At 42.0% G+C, this 14,542-nt stretch overlaps 1 protein-coding gene across 1 annotated transcript in view; it reads right to left on the bottom strand.

The window, feature by feature from the left end:
- The window catches only part of CSTPP1 (centriolar satellite-associated tubulin polyglutamylase complex regulator 1), a 209,556-nt gene that overhangs the window by 101,718 nt on the left and 93,296 nt on the right, over positions 1-14,542 (bottom strand). The gene's annotated exons all lie outside the window — the stretch shown is intronic.

The raw sequence follows: 14,542 nt of genomic DNA, 5'->3' as shown, positions 1-14,542 counted from the left end.
AAGCGGGGCTAGAGTGGCAGTGCAATGGTAGGGCACTTGCCTTGCACGTGGCTGATCCAGGATGGAACTTGGTTTGATCCCCAGCATCCCATATGGTCCCCCAAGCCAGGAGCTATTTCTGAGCACAAAGCCAAGAGTAACCCCTGAGCGTCACTGGGTGTGGCAAAAAAATCAAGAGTAGGGTCCAGATGGGAGAGCATAAATATTGGGGCACTTTCCTTGTATGTGATTGACCATACACTTGACATACAGCTTGCTCCCAGCACTACATGATCACCTGTGTATCACTGGGTACAGCCCCAAAAGCCCCAGAGGTAAGCCATGGGTAAGGGCAGCAATACCTGGCATCCCAAGGCCTGAGTAGCCCTGGACAACTCTGAGCTATAGATGAGACCAAACCCTTATCTGAGGAAATCTTTTCAATGACCATTTTCTCCTAGAAAGCTTCTTTCTTTATCTGGGTGACAATGACACTCACCTCCTGGGAGAAGACTTCCCCCCAACATCATTTGGAATTAGGTTTTCTTAAAGATATGTGTGTGTATGTGTGTGTGTGTGTGTGTGTGTGTGTGTGTGTAGGGGGGCAGGACTCAAGGGTTGTGTGGGCCCTTTCCAGTGATTCTCAGCCAACTAGGCCAGAAGTTTAATGTTTTGGTTTGTGGGGTATGCATTGGGGATTCCCTAGGCCACCCAGGCAGATAGATCCTGGGGCCTCCAGGGCTGCACCCAGAAATGTTGGAGGACCATGAGGTACCAGGACAGAACTGGGATCAGTCACACACACCCAGTATAATGTATTCGTACTTTAAAAAAGTTCTGTCTGTATTCTCCCTGACCTATACTGCTGTTATAGGAACGACTATGGGGACATAAACACGATTGTTCTAGTTTGGGGGTGGTGCAAAGTATCTCACTTGACAGTAACTTATAGGCAAATCCATGTGTCAAAGGACAGAAAAGCTTCCAAGTGGAACACAAAAGGCAGATAATAAGAGCAAGGGTAGAAAGTGGCCCCTGAATGAGAGTATGAAGCAAAGCCCCCAGGTCCAAGTGAGTCATTGTTTAAGTCAGGCTGGGGGGAAGAGGAAAGAATCTTCTGCCAAAGAAATAAAGGCTTTTGAGGCGGGTATGATCTAAAAATGGAAATTCCACCCCAAAACAGGCAATTATCCAGCAATCATCACTACCAAAGACAGATTTCATGTTCCAGAAATCTCCTAAGCTCCCTGACAAGTAAAGCATCAGTGGAAAATGTGCTGATCTCTGTGGCGAAGCAGACATGAAACTGAAGGTGGCAAGCAACGAGGGGAACGGTGGGAATCCCAAATGCCAGTTTTCACTTGTTGATCCTCTCAAAGGGGGATCAGTGTCTCTGAAGTGAATAGGAAGATATTTCAGGAGCCAACTCTCCCCTTTCCTTCTCCCTGCCTGAGTTCAGAGGGAACTGCCTAGTTTTGCTACTTACGATCAAACTGGCCTCTTTCTGTTGATGTATGGAAAAGAAAGTGACATCGTTTTCTTTCCTTGTAGAAAACAGACGTAGAAACCTGCTAGGATTGTGATTCAAGGGTAGAGTACCTGTCGTGAAGGTGCAAAGCTGTGAATTTGATTCCCAGCACCACCTTACATGGGTCTGATCCTTGTGACCCTGTGATTTGAAACCCCTGGGTTTACTACAATGCACCTTAACCACTAGTGCATGAGCACAACCAACCACGGGTTTGCAACGACCAAGGGAAGGGAGGTGGGTAGGAGAGAAATATATGACTTCTTTTTTTTGTTTGTTTTGTTTTTTTTTGATTTTGGGTCACATTTGGTGATGCTCAGGAGTTATTCCTGATTTTGCACTCAGGAATCATACCTGGATGTGCTCAGGGGTCCATATGAGATTCTGGGGATTAAATCTAGATTGCTCTTGAGCAAAGCAAGCGCCTTACTTGTAACTTATCTTGCTGGCCCTGAAATATACTACTTCTAAGATATCAGGAGTTATAAGGACAACACATGACAAAGGATTAACTAGAAAAGAGATTTTAGAGGCCAGAGATAGCATGGAGGTAGGGTATTTGCCTTGCATGCAGAAGGACAGTGGTTAGAATCCCGGCATCCTATATGGTCCCCCGAGACTGCCAGGAGTGATTTCTGAGCATAGAGCCTGGAGTAACCCCTGAGCACTGCCAGGTGCGATCCAAAAACCAAAAAGAGAGAGAGAGAGAGAGAGAGAGAGAGAGAGAGAGAGAGAGAGAGAGAGAGAGAGAGAGAGAGAGAGAGAGAGAGAGAGATTTTGGGGGAAGGTAGAAAGATAGTACAGTAGATAGGGCATTTGCACATGGCCAACCTGGGTTAGAACCTCAGCATTCCACATGGTCCCCTGAACACTGCCAGGAGTGATTTCTGGGTGCAGAGCCAGGAGCAACCCCTGAACATTGCATGGGATGGCCCAAAAAAACAAGCAAAAAGAGATTTTTTTAAGCAAAGAAAGTGCTAACCTAATCATGCAATTTATGATAGTGTTGTTGTCTTGAGTAAAGGAAAATAAAAAATAGGGGTCGGAGAGATAGCATGGAGGCAAGGCGTTTGCCTTTCATGCAAAAGGTCATTGGTTCGAATTCCGGGTGTGACCCAGAAACCGAAAAAAAAAAAAAAAAGCAGCAAAACGTCCACAGTAAATGGAGTAGAACACATTTCTAGAAATGAAGACTACAATGACAATGATAAATTTTAACTTAAATTTATGAAACTACTTAGCAAAATAGCAGTACCCAAGTGAGCTTCATACCACCTAAGAGAAAAAGGCTGATGTTCAGATCATGATCGAGGTTATGAAAAAAAAAAAAGGTGAAATTATGCCTTTAATGGTGTAGAGAATCCTAAAGGTGTGTTTTTTAAAAGTAGGGAGTAATATAATTTATGCCCAGAAGAATCTGGTTGAGCCACATTGCAGAGATCAGTAAGAATTTTATAGGTGGGGCTGGGCAGTGACTCCAAGGTACAGGTCCTGCCTTGTATGTTTGAGGCCCTGGGTTCAATTCTCAGCAACAAATGGTTCTCTAAGCCCTAAGCCTCCCAGGAACACAGTAGGGTGTTGTCCAAAACAAACAAACAAAAAAATCACAGGGAATTTTTTTTTGTTTGGTTTTTGGGTCACACCTGGCGGCCTTCAAGGGTTACTCCTGGCTCTGCAGTCAGAAATCACTCCTGGCAGGCACGGGGGACCATATGGGATGCCGGGATTTGAACCACCATCCGTCTTGAATCAGCTGCATGCAAAGCAAAGGCCCTACTGCTGTGCTATCTCTCCGGCCCACAGAGGAATTTTTTGAAAGGGCTAGGGAGAAGCTCAAGAGGTAGAATATAGGCCTCACCTATGTGAGTGAGACCTTGATTCTGCACCATGGGGCAGTGCATCCTCACCCCTATCCATATACCTCCATCCTTGTGCCCCTGAGCCCTGCTAGTGTTGCAGGGTTAAGAACTTCCAGGAATGGTCCCTATAAAAATCATCTTTAAAACAAATTTAACGTAACAATTGATAGGCAGGATCATATACAGTTGAATATTTTAAAAAAGAAAGAAGTCTTTATAACTATTTGTATACTCTTCTTTAAGATTATTCATATGAACAAAAGTTTACATTTAATAAAAATTAGAAAGCTGATTACACGGCACTGGTCAGTAAGGTGAGCACTTTTCCTTTACCTAGAGGTTCTCTGAGAAGACTGGAGGGGCTCAACAGACAGTGTGAAGAGATATTGGTGCTGTGGTGACACAAGAAGTGGGTAGAACTTATATACCCCTAAAGTACATACAGTCTCATAAGTCAACATTACTGCAATTGAAAATTAATGATAATAAAAGAAAACCACTTGAAGATATTAGGCTACACCCAGTGGCATTCAAATCTCGTACTAGCTCTGTGCTCAGGAATTTCTTCTGGCAGTGGTTTGGGGGACCATGTGGTACCAGAGATTGAATTGAGGTAAGATGCATGCAAGGTTACCCCCTTCCTAACTCTCCAGCTTTATATGATCTTAATGCATTTAGTGAAAAAACTCATTTGTGATAGGGAAGTTCCCCAACCAGCTTGAGGACCACCAGGGCTTTCCTCGGTGATGTTCTGGAGGCCATGAAATGCAGGGAAATCAAAGCAGGGGTCCCATGCATGCCAGTTTCATGCTCCAGCCCTCTGAATCATCTCCCCCCTCTGTGAGCAGTCAGAAGTTTTTTTGATAAAATGGTTATAGAAAATGTGCTCTTGGTTCAATGTTCACATTTTAATATACATCCCTATTAAATTTACACTCTCATCTCTTTGCTTTCTAGCTAGTCTCACAGGACCCTCTGACATGCCTGTTTGGCATAACGTCTTCCCCTCATTCCACCCACTGCATGCAATTCCCATATTAGCTCACTCATTTCCCTAGTGGTCCTCCCTCACTGCTGGCTGCTTGTTTTAGTTACAGGACTCATTTCCTCTGCTGTGGAAATGGTTGATATGGTTTGCCCTAAATTAAAAAAAAGTTTAAATGTAAACATATTTTAATATTCTAAATAAAAAATTTTAATAAAATAAAATTTAAATTGTTATTTTCTTAATAAAGAAGGTGTAAGACCTATCTGTCAAAGCAATGTTTCTTTTTTGCTTTATTGGGCCACACCTGTAGGTACTCAGGAGTTTCTCCTGGTTCTGCACTCTTCAGAGTGCATCTTGGCAATCTCAGAGGACCATATGAGATGTCCAGGATTCAACCTGGGTCTATGCCAGGTAGGCCACATGCAAGGCAAATGCCCCACCACTGTGCTATCTATTCGGTCCCAAAGGTATGCTACTTTGAAAAAGAAATAGTGACTTATAAAAAAGATTGGGGCCAAAATGACAATAAAAACCAATAAGGCATGTGCCTTATATGCAGTCGACTGGGTTTGAACCCCAGAATCCTCTATGGTCCTCTGAGCATCACCAGGAGTGAACTTTGAGCACAGAGTCAGGAATAAATCCTGAGCAGTGTTGGGAGTGAGCCAAAAAAACCAAAACCAAAAACCAAAAAGGAGATAAAAAGATATTCCATGCCCATGGATGAGAAGGATTACCACTGACATATTTCAAGGAAACAGAATAAAAATATTAGTGAAATGGAACCACAAAACCCCCACATAACAAAAATAATCCTGAGACCAAATAAGGATGTAGGCAATAAACTCCTCCACTTCAAACTATTCTTAAAAGCTATAGTAATAAGAAATAGTTAGGTATTGGGACCTATAGATGCACCTATCAACTAAACAGAACTGGGAACCCAGAATCAAACTCTCACATAGATGGACAGTTGATTTATGATACTAAAGCCAAGAGTGTAAAATGGAGAAAGGAAAATCTCTTCATAGACAGCGCTGGGAAAATGGGATTCGCACATGCCAAAGAATGAAACTGGATCATCCTCTCACACAATGCAAACAGAAGTTCACTCAAAATGGATTAGACCTGAATGGTAAATCTAAATCCATAAAGTACATAGACGAAAACACAGAGAATGCACCCCATGATGCTGGCTGCAATGATGTACCCTGGGACTGAACTCCAACAGCCCAGGAAACAAAAGCACAAATAAATAAAAGGACCACGTGACACCCCCCACACCTGTGAGAATGCCAGCACCAACCAGGCCAGACACAATAGCCCTGGAGAAGGGAAGAAAAAGGAACCTTGACACAACGTTGTGGAAATGTAAACCAGTCCAGCGTCAACTGAAAATAGAATGGAGATTTCTCAAGATAGGAAGATGGCTATTTCTATACAATCCAGGATTTTCTCTCCTAGTAACCTACTTGAGAAACACAAAGAGCATGAATTCAAAAAGCGCTGTTCATCACAGTGCCAAAATCTGGAAACAATCCTAGTCCCCAATGACAGATGAGTGAATAAAGATGTGGTATACAGACACAATGGAATACTGTAAAGATGAAATCTTGCCTTTTGTGATAATATGGGGGAGAGTTGGGGAGTGGGGGGGAAGAGGGTCACGCTATGTAAAATAAGTCAGAAGGAGAAAGAAACATTGGATAATCTTATTCATATGTGGTATCTAGAGAAGCAAAGCAAGAGACCAGTCAAAACTCAATGAAAAGGGGAGGAAGAAGGGATCATGGGAGATGGGAGTTCAGTAAGCTGTGCTGGAGGAATATAAGCACTGTGGTGTTGTATGCTATGTACATATGCTTTGCAGAGGTGTGAAATTGTTTCCTATAATATATTTTACATGATATCTATAAAATAATGTAAAATAATGCCCATAAAAGATATATTCCGTATTTGCAGGCATATAAGACGACCCCCTAATTTTGCAGTTAAAACATAGATTTAGGCTATATTCGCTGTATCAGACAGAACGTTTGTGTGCTGCAACTGTATGTACCACAGTGAGTCAATCACAACAAGCAAAGGTCCAAAGGTTATACTGAACTAGACTTCCTCTCTGACTCTGGTCGATCTGAGCAGCAGAACATTGTCTAATTTGCATGCATCAAAAGCCTGCTTGGATTGGCTGAGTTAGAGAGGCGGTCCGAGCAGCCTTGCAGTGATTGGTGCAGGATCGAGTTGGAAAATTCGTTTTGTAGCAATATTCAGACAATTTTCTTTTAGTGGCATATCGAAACATTTTTCGGGATATACTCGGTGTATAAGATTTTCGGTTGACTTTTGTTTTGTTTCAAAAGTCGTCTTATACGCCGGAAAATACAGTAGATATATATTCAGGGGTCAGAGCAATAGTACAGCGGGTAGGGTGCTTGTCTTGTATGTGGCCAACCCGGATTTGATCTCTGGCATCTCATATGGGCCCCCAAGCCCTACCAGGAGTAATTCCTGAGTGCCAGGCCAACCAGGAGTAGGCCTGAGCATGCTGAGTAATGACCCCAAACAAACAAACAAAAAGGGTATTACGGTTCTCTTAAAATTCCATATAAATTTAAGGATCAACTGTTTTATTGCAATGAAAAAAGATGTAGTTTGTTTGTTTGTTTGTTTGTTTTGGCTTGGGGCTACACCCAGCTTGCTCAAGGCTTACTCCTGACTCTGCACTCAGGAATTACTCCTAATGGACTTAGGGGACCATATGGGATACTGGGGATTGCATCCAGGTAGGCAACATGCAAGGTAATTGCCCCACCTGCTATCTTACTTCCCTGGCCTGAGTATGTTGAAATTTTGATAGGGATTGTGATGGATCTTCAGATTGCTTTTGGTAGTAATGATGTCTTCACAATGTTAAATATTTCTATGTGAAAATATGGGATGCATTTTCTTTTATTTGGGCCATTTAAAATGTTATTTGAAGATAGATAGTAGAGTGTGTTTGTCTTGCACACAGCCAACCCAGGTTTGATCCTCATACGCCTTATAATTCCTTGAGGCTGCTAGGAGTGACCCCTGACTGCAGAGGAGTAGGTCCTGGGCACAGCTGGTGTGGCTCCCAAACAAACAAAATATTATTCAGCTGTGTTTTGTAGTACATATTTTCCACTTCCTTGATTACTATTTTGCTTAATGCTATTATAAGTTGAATTAATGTCTTAATTTTATTTCCAGACTGTTAATTATGGGTATAAAAAATACAATTAAGGGCTGGAGCAATAGCACAATGGGTTGAGTATTTGCCTTGCACGTGGCTGAGCTGGATTCAATCCCCATTATCCCATATGGTCCTTGGAGTAATTTCTGAGGAGTAATTTCTGAGCTCAAAGTCAGGAGTAGGGGCTGGAGAGATAGCATGGAGGTAAGGCATTTGCCTTTCATGCAGAAGGACTGTGGTTCAAATCCCAGCATCCCATATGGTCCCCTGTGCCTGCCAGGGGCGATTGCTGAGCATAAAGCCAGGAGTAACCCCTGAGCACTGCCGGGTGTGACTCAAAAACAAAACAAAACAAAACAAAAAAGCCAGGAGTAAACCAAGAAACACTATTGAGTGTGGCCCATAAACAAAATTAATTTTTTTGGGGGGGGCACACCCATTGGTGCTTCAAAAATACAATTCTTTTGTGTGTGTGTGTGTGTTAATTTTATATCCTGTAACCATATTAAGTTTGCTTATTAGCTATAGCAACTTTGTGGATTCTTTGGGATTTTCTTTTTTCTTTTTCCTTTTCTTTTTTTTTTGGTTTTTGTCATACCTGGCGGTGTTTAGGGTTTACTCCTGGATCTCTGTTTAGGAATCATTTGTAACAGTGTTCAGGGGACCATCTGTGGTGCTCAAGGTGGAAGTGGGAGGAAGCTACCTACAAGAAGTGCCTTAACCTCTTACTATCTCTCCAGCCCTCTTTGGGATCTTCTGCACATAGGATCATGACACCTGAAAACTGATAGTTCTACACTTTCCTTTCTAATTTGATCTTTTATTTTCTTTACATCTACATTTTTGAAGAATTGGAAATATGGGTCATACCTGAGATTGCTCAGAAATCACTCCTGGTAAGCTCTGAATACCATATGTGGTGCAGGGTTCGAACCTGGGTCGACCACATACAAGGAGAGTGCACTACCCTCTGTACCATCTCTCAAGCCCTTATATCTACCATTTTTTAAAACAAAAAAATTATCTATTAAGGTCAATAGTTAATTAAGTTTCCCAACATAGCATCTGATTTTTCCATTTTTATGTTCATTACTATTTCTTTCATTTTGCTCCTATTTTCCTGGTTCAATTATTTCCTTTCTAAGATACATCATTTTGTGGCGGGGGGGGGGGGGAGGAGGAGAGTTGGTCACAACCTATGATGTTCATGGTTGACTTCTGGCTCTGTGCTCAGGGATTCTGGCAGTACTCAGGAGACCATATGTGGTCCTGAGGATTTTAACTGGGGTTGGTCACATGCAAGACAAATGTCTTATCTTCTGCACTATCTTTCCAGCCCATAAGATAACTTTTAAGAAAGACACATATTAGGCCTCAAGTTCAACTCCTAGTACTATATATGTCTGTCTCCACAGGCCCAGCTTAAGCCTTAAATTTTCAGGCCCTTAAACTTTCACTCCCTTAAGGAGTGGTCCCTTGAACACTGCTGTGAATAACCCTCAAAAAATAGAAAGCAAAAAAATTCTTTCCTTAGGACCTTAAAACCACTCATCCCTTTTTTTTTTTTTTTTTTTTTTTTTGTTTTTGGGCCACACCCGGTAACGCTCAGGGGTTACTCCTGGCTATGCGCTCAGAAGTCGCTCCTGGCTTGGGGGACCATATGGGACGCCGGGGGATCGAACCGCGGTCCGTCTCCTAGGCTAGCGCAGGTAAGGCAGGCACCTTACCTCCAGCGCCACCGCCCGGCCCCCCCCCCCTTTTTTTTTTTTAACTTGGCCAAAAAGAAAAATGAGGGGCTGGAGTGATAGCACATTGGTAGGGCATTTGCCTTGAATGTGGCTGACCCGGTTTGGATCCCTGGTATTCCATATGGTCCTTCAAGCCTGCCAAGAGTAATTTCTGAGCACAGAGCCAGGAGTAACCCCTGAGGTCTCCTGGGTGTGGCCCAAAAAACAAAAAAACAAAAATTTATAAAAGCAATATGTTCCTCAAGCCAGATGTGATATAACATCTCCAGAAGGATTGATATAGTAGTCAGAAGCCTATGATCAAACTAAAACTTCCACCCTGGAACACATATTTGCACTAAGTAGAATAAATGAAGGCCAAATTTAGCCTCTTAAACTAGTTCAAGTCTGCCTGCAATTAAGTTCATTGAAAATTTACCAAAAGACAAGTTAAGGGTTTCTAACTTTTCATCATTTTTTAAATGTGACTTTCTGAATACACAAAAACCCATCATAGTCAAACAAGTCTCTGTGCGCTAACACTTGTTTTACATCTGCTAGGAATTTAAAAAAAAATAGCATTTTATTCACAGAAGGGGAGATTCATCATGAATCTTCCCCTCAGAGATACAACTCCATCCTCACTGATGTCCAAATCCTACTGTTGCTGATAGAGTTGATTCTTCTTCCTCATATAAAACACTGTCTTTACCATCACTGTTCTGCCAGTTTCTGTAGCAGGTAGGTGTCTGCTTATGTGACTTGGTGCCTTTTAAAAACTGTCCTTTGTCCTTTCCGTCCCACCCTTTGTTGTTGTTGCTGCTGCTGTGATGACTTGGAGCTTCAAACAGATGACTGAGGTGCTGGCCAGGGATGGCACCGTAAATTGTAGTGCTCGCACTCTCAGCAGCAGTGCTTCAAAGGTTTGCAGTCCTCAGCAGCAGTGCTCACACACATGCTTGCAGAGGGTCATGTTATGAAGCGGAGGTGTACAAGCTCTGGCTGTGCATTTACTGTGGGGGGCTGCTAGGGTGCTCGCAGGAACTGTTTTGGGGCGGTGATTCTCACCAGCTATAGGAGACTTACAACCCCCACCCCAGCCCCCAGGCAGGGACAGGGGCCACTGGGCTCCTCTTGCCCAGCACTGTTAGTTGGCTGGAATAGTTTTTGGGTTTGTTTTGTTTTATTTTTGCTTCTCAGTTCTGGAAAATTCTTAGCCAGTATTTAAAAAAATTGCTCTTCTCCATTCTCTCTCATTATCATTGATATATCTCATTAGATAGGCATTATATTCTCTCTCTTTTTTAAACCTGTCTTTTTTCATGGTTTGTTTTTCCTTTATCTTTGTGTTACCCTTAATATCATCTTCCAAATTTTGAATTTCTCTACTCTGTTATATTTGGCCAAGAATTTATTCCTTCTATTGACTTCTTAAAAACTCTAGACATGGGCTGGGGAGATGAGACTCAAAGGTCTGGAGCACATGCCTTGTATGCAGGAGGCTCAGGCTTCATCACTGGCACTGACTGCATGGTCTCCAGAGCACCCAAGGGAGCACCCATGCTCCCCACATGTTCTCCTCCCCCAATACTGAGCTAGGAGAAGTACCCAAACACTGCAAGGTACAGTCCAAAAACAAACCAAAAAACTCTAAGAACACTTTGTATTGCTAAACCTTTTAAGTAGCCCTTTAAAAAATGTACATGGTTTTAATTTCATTTGCCTGTTACTGTTTCCCAGTTTCTGTTGTCAAATAATTCCTATTCCAATATCTCCTAGGGGTCCTAATCCATCAATTTAAAAACAGTTTGACTTTCTCTGAAGTAAACAAACGGATAGATGTCTCCATTGCTGGGTGTATTGGCTGATTTTCTTAGTAGTAGTTTTCCTCATATATTTGGAATTTTTGTGTGGAGACTCACTTTCAAATGGGCGAAGTGTTTCCCCCACACCACTGGCTCATGTTCTCATTTTCTTGGGCAACAGATCCAGATCCTAGGGCAGAACTAGGTCACACATGGGGCAACCCTGGACTCGGCTGTTGATGAAATTGAGGGTATCAGAGACCGCAAATAACATGAGTAGGTTAGGCCATGGGGTCCTGGCTATAAAACTATCTGCTTCTTCCATCATCCTGATGTCAGAAACCATTTTCCACACAGAAAATATAACTTTTCTAGAAACTCTTTAAAAGGGCCAGAAGTGGAAGATGGTGCACCTCCATTCCCTCCTAGTGCAGAAGAAATGAGCTCTCTCTTGCCTATGCTGGCTCCAGGACTGGGAGCATGGGGGACCTGTGGTTTTAGTCCCATTTGCTTTGCGGTTTTATTTAGTTTCTGGAACACAGAAAAATTTATGTTGATTTTACACATGGCTATATCCTTTACATTTTCTCTTTAGCAAATTTTATGTCTCATTACCATTTGTGTTTGGAATGGATGGGTGGGCCAGCCCCAAACACTGCAAGCTATTATGATCCCAAATCCAAAACAAGCTTTCTATTGGCAGAAAAAAAAGTTCATTCTCAGCAAATGTTCATTGTCTTTGGCTAAACTAAAAAGTTCTTTCATAGATAGCAACCTTTTTTTTGGGACGCCGGGATTCGAACCGATGACCTTCTGCATGAAAGGCAAACGCCTTACCTCCATGCTATCTCTCCGGCCCCCATAGATAGCAATCTTACCTCGAAAGTCAAACCAAAAAGTTTCTAAAGATCTTTGAAGGATAAACATATATATATATATATATATATATATATATATATATATATATATATATAATATGCCTACATATGACCTCTTTTTTTTTTTTTTTTTTTGGTTTTTGGGCCACACCCAGCGGTGCTCAGGGGTTACTCCTGGCTGTCTGCTTAGAAATAGCTCCTGGCAGGCACGGGGGACCATATGGGACACCGGGATTTGAACCAACCACCTTTGGTCCTGGATCGGCTGCTTGCAAGGCAAACACCGCTGTGCTATCTCTCCAGGCCCTACATATGACCTCTTAAGATATATTCAAACTTTACTGAATCTATTATTTTGTTCTGTAAGGCTGCTTTTTTACCCATGAAATTTAGAGTTTTAACAAAAAATTTCCAACTTTTAGGAGTTACAAGAAGAGCACAAAGAATTTCCTACTGTCTTCACCTAGATGTGACTATTTCACCACTGTGACTATTTCACTACAGTGATCATGTGTGTGTGTGTGTGTGTGTGTGTGTGTGTGTGTGTGTGTGTGTGTGTGTCTCTCTCTCTCTCTTTTTTTTTGTTTTTTGTTTTTTGTTTTTGGGTCAAACCTGACAGCGCTCAGGGGTTACTTCTGGCTCTTTGCTCAGAAATTGCTCCTGGCAGGCTCAGGAGACCATATGGGATGGCGGAATCGAACCCGGATCTGTCCCAGGTCACTGCTTGCAAGGCAAATGCCCTACTGCTGTGCTATCTCTCCCGCCCACGTGTCTCTTTCTTCATCAGTCTCTCACCCATACAAAACTACAATTTTTCAGAACTATGTGTGTTTGCAAACATAATGAGCGATTTCAGCTCCTTTACCCCTACATACAATGTATATGACCTTAAAAAATAAGGAACTCTCAGGGCTGGAATGATAATACAGTGTGTAGGGTGCTAGCCTTGCCTGCAGCTGACCTGAGTTTAATCCCCGGCACCTCCTATGGTTCCCTGACCATGGCTAGGAGTAATTCCTGAGTACAGAGCCAGGAGCAACCTCAAAGCATTGTTGTATATGACCTAAAATCTAAAAAAAGTTTAAAAAAAAAACAACAACTCTCAAGTCCAGAGAGATCACTGTCTGAATGTATGCTTTGTAAGCATGAGATTGGGGTTCGATCCCTAACACCATCTGACTTCCCAAATACCATCCTTGCTCAGAGTCAGGAGTAACTCCTGAGCACCACCAGGTGTGAACCCTCATCCAAATAAAGGAATTCTCTTACATAACCTTCGTACAATGATAAAAAAAAAAATCAGGATATGAAAATTGATACAATATCCGTATCAAACCTAAACACCTTTTTTAAGAGTTCAAATGCCTCAATAAATGTGCCTTTTACAGGAAACGGGAATTCAAGATGACACACTGCATTCCATAGCGTGGACTCTTCGGTCCTTTAATCCCAAACAGTTGTTGAGACTTAGCATTTCATGATGCTGACATTTTTAAAGCGTTCAGGCAACTTCACAGATGGTACTTGCGTCTGAGTTGGTCTAATGTTTCTTCCTGATCAGATGCAGCCGAGGCCCTTTGGGCACCATTATCACAGAAGGCGGGATGAGTCCTGTTCAGTGTCTCAACTGGAGGTGCTTGCTGCAGATTCAGTCTCGTTACTGGGGAGGGTGACTCTGATCTTTGGTGAAAACAGTGTCTGCCAGAGTCATTAACTATAAAGTTACCCTCTGTGATGAGTAAGGACCGTGTGGGGAGATATTTAGAGGCAGTAGAAATGGACTGGCCCTCTTCAAACTTTCATTTACTACTGTCAACACCAATCGCTAATATTTGCCAGAAGCATTACTGATACTGATCGTTTGCTCAGTGGTGGTTTTCATATGAATAGCAACATTTTATCTACATTTCTAAGTGATTTTCCATGATAAAGAGCTGTTTATCCTCTCATCATCCATTTACTTTTCTCTGGACAGCTAGGTTCTTACTTCATAATCCTCTATTAACAGAATTTCTTTGTAATCCTTTATTTTTATTATTTCCCTTGAAACTCAAAGGATCCCAAATTGGACTCAGGCAAACCTTTCAAGCAGATGTTTGTTTATGTCCTTTGGACAAATAGCACAATTCTTTGCTCACTTACTGTTAATCAAATAAGATTTTCCAGGCTCATCCTGTTCTTTATTTTTTGCCCCATCTTGGTACCAGCCATTTCTCCAAGAAATCAATTAGCTTTTATCTACCTACCTACCTACCTACCTACCTACCTACCTATCTATCTATCTATCTATCTATCTATCTATCTATCTATCTATCTATCTATCATCTACCTACCTACCTATCTATCTACCTACCTACCTACCTACCTACCTATCTATCTATCTATCTATCTATCTATCTATCTATCTATCTATCTATCTATCATCTACCTACCTACCTATCTATCTACCTACCTACCTACCTACCTACCTACCTATCTAACGATCTATCATCTTTTGATACACCTAGGAGTGCTCAGGGGTTGCTCGTGGCAGGCTTGAAGACCATATGAAATGATGGGGTTTG

This window comes from Suncus etruscus, chromosome 9, assembly GCF_024139225.1.
Source record: "Suncus etruscus isolate mSunEtr1 chromosome 9, mSunEtr1.pri.cur, whole genome shotgun sequence".
Classification (NCBI taxonomy): Eukaryota; Metazoa; Chordata; class Mammalia; order Eulipotyphla; family Soricidae; genus Suncus; species Suncus etruscus.
This window is presented reverse-complemented; position numbering and strand designations above follow the sequence as displayed.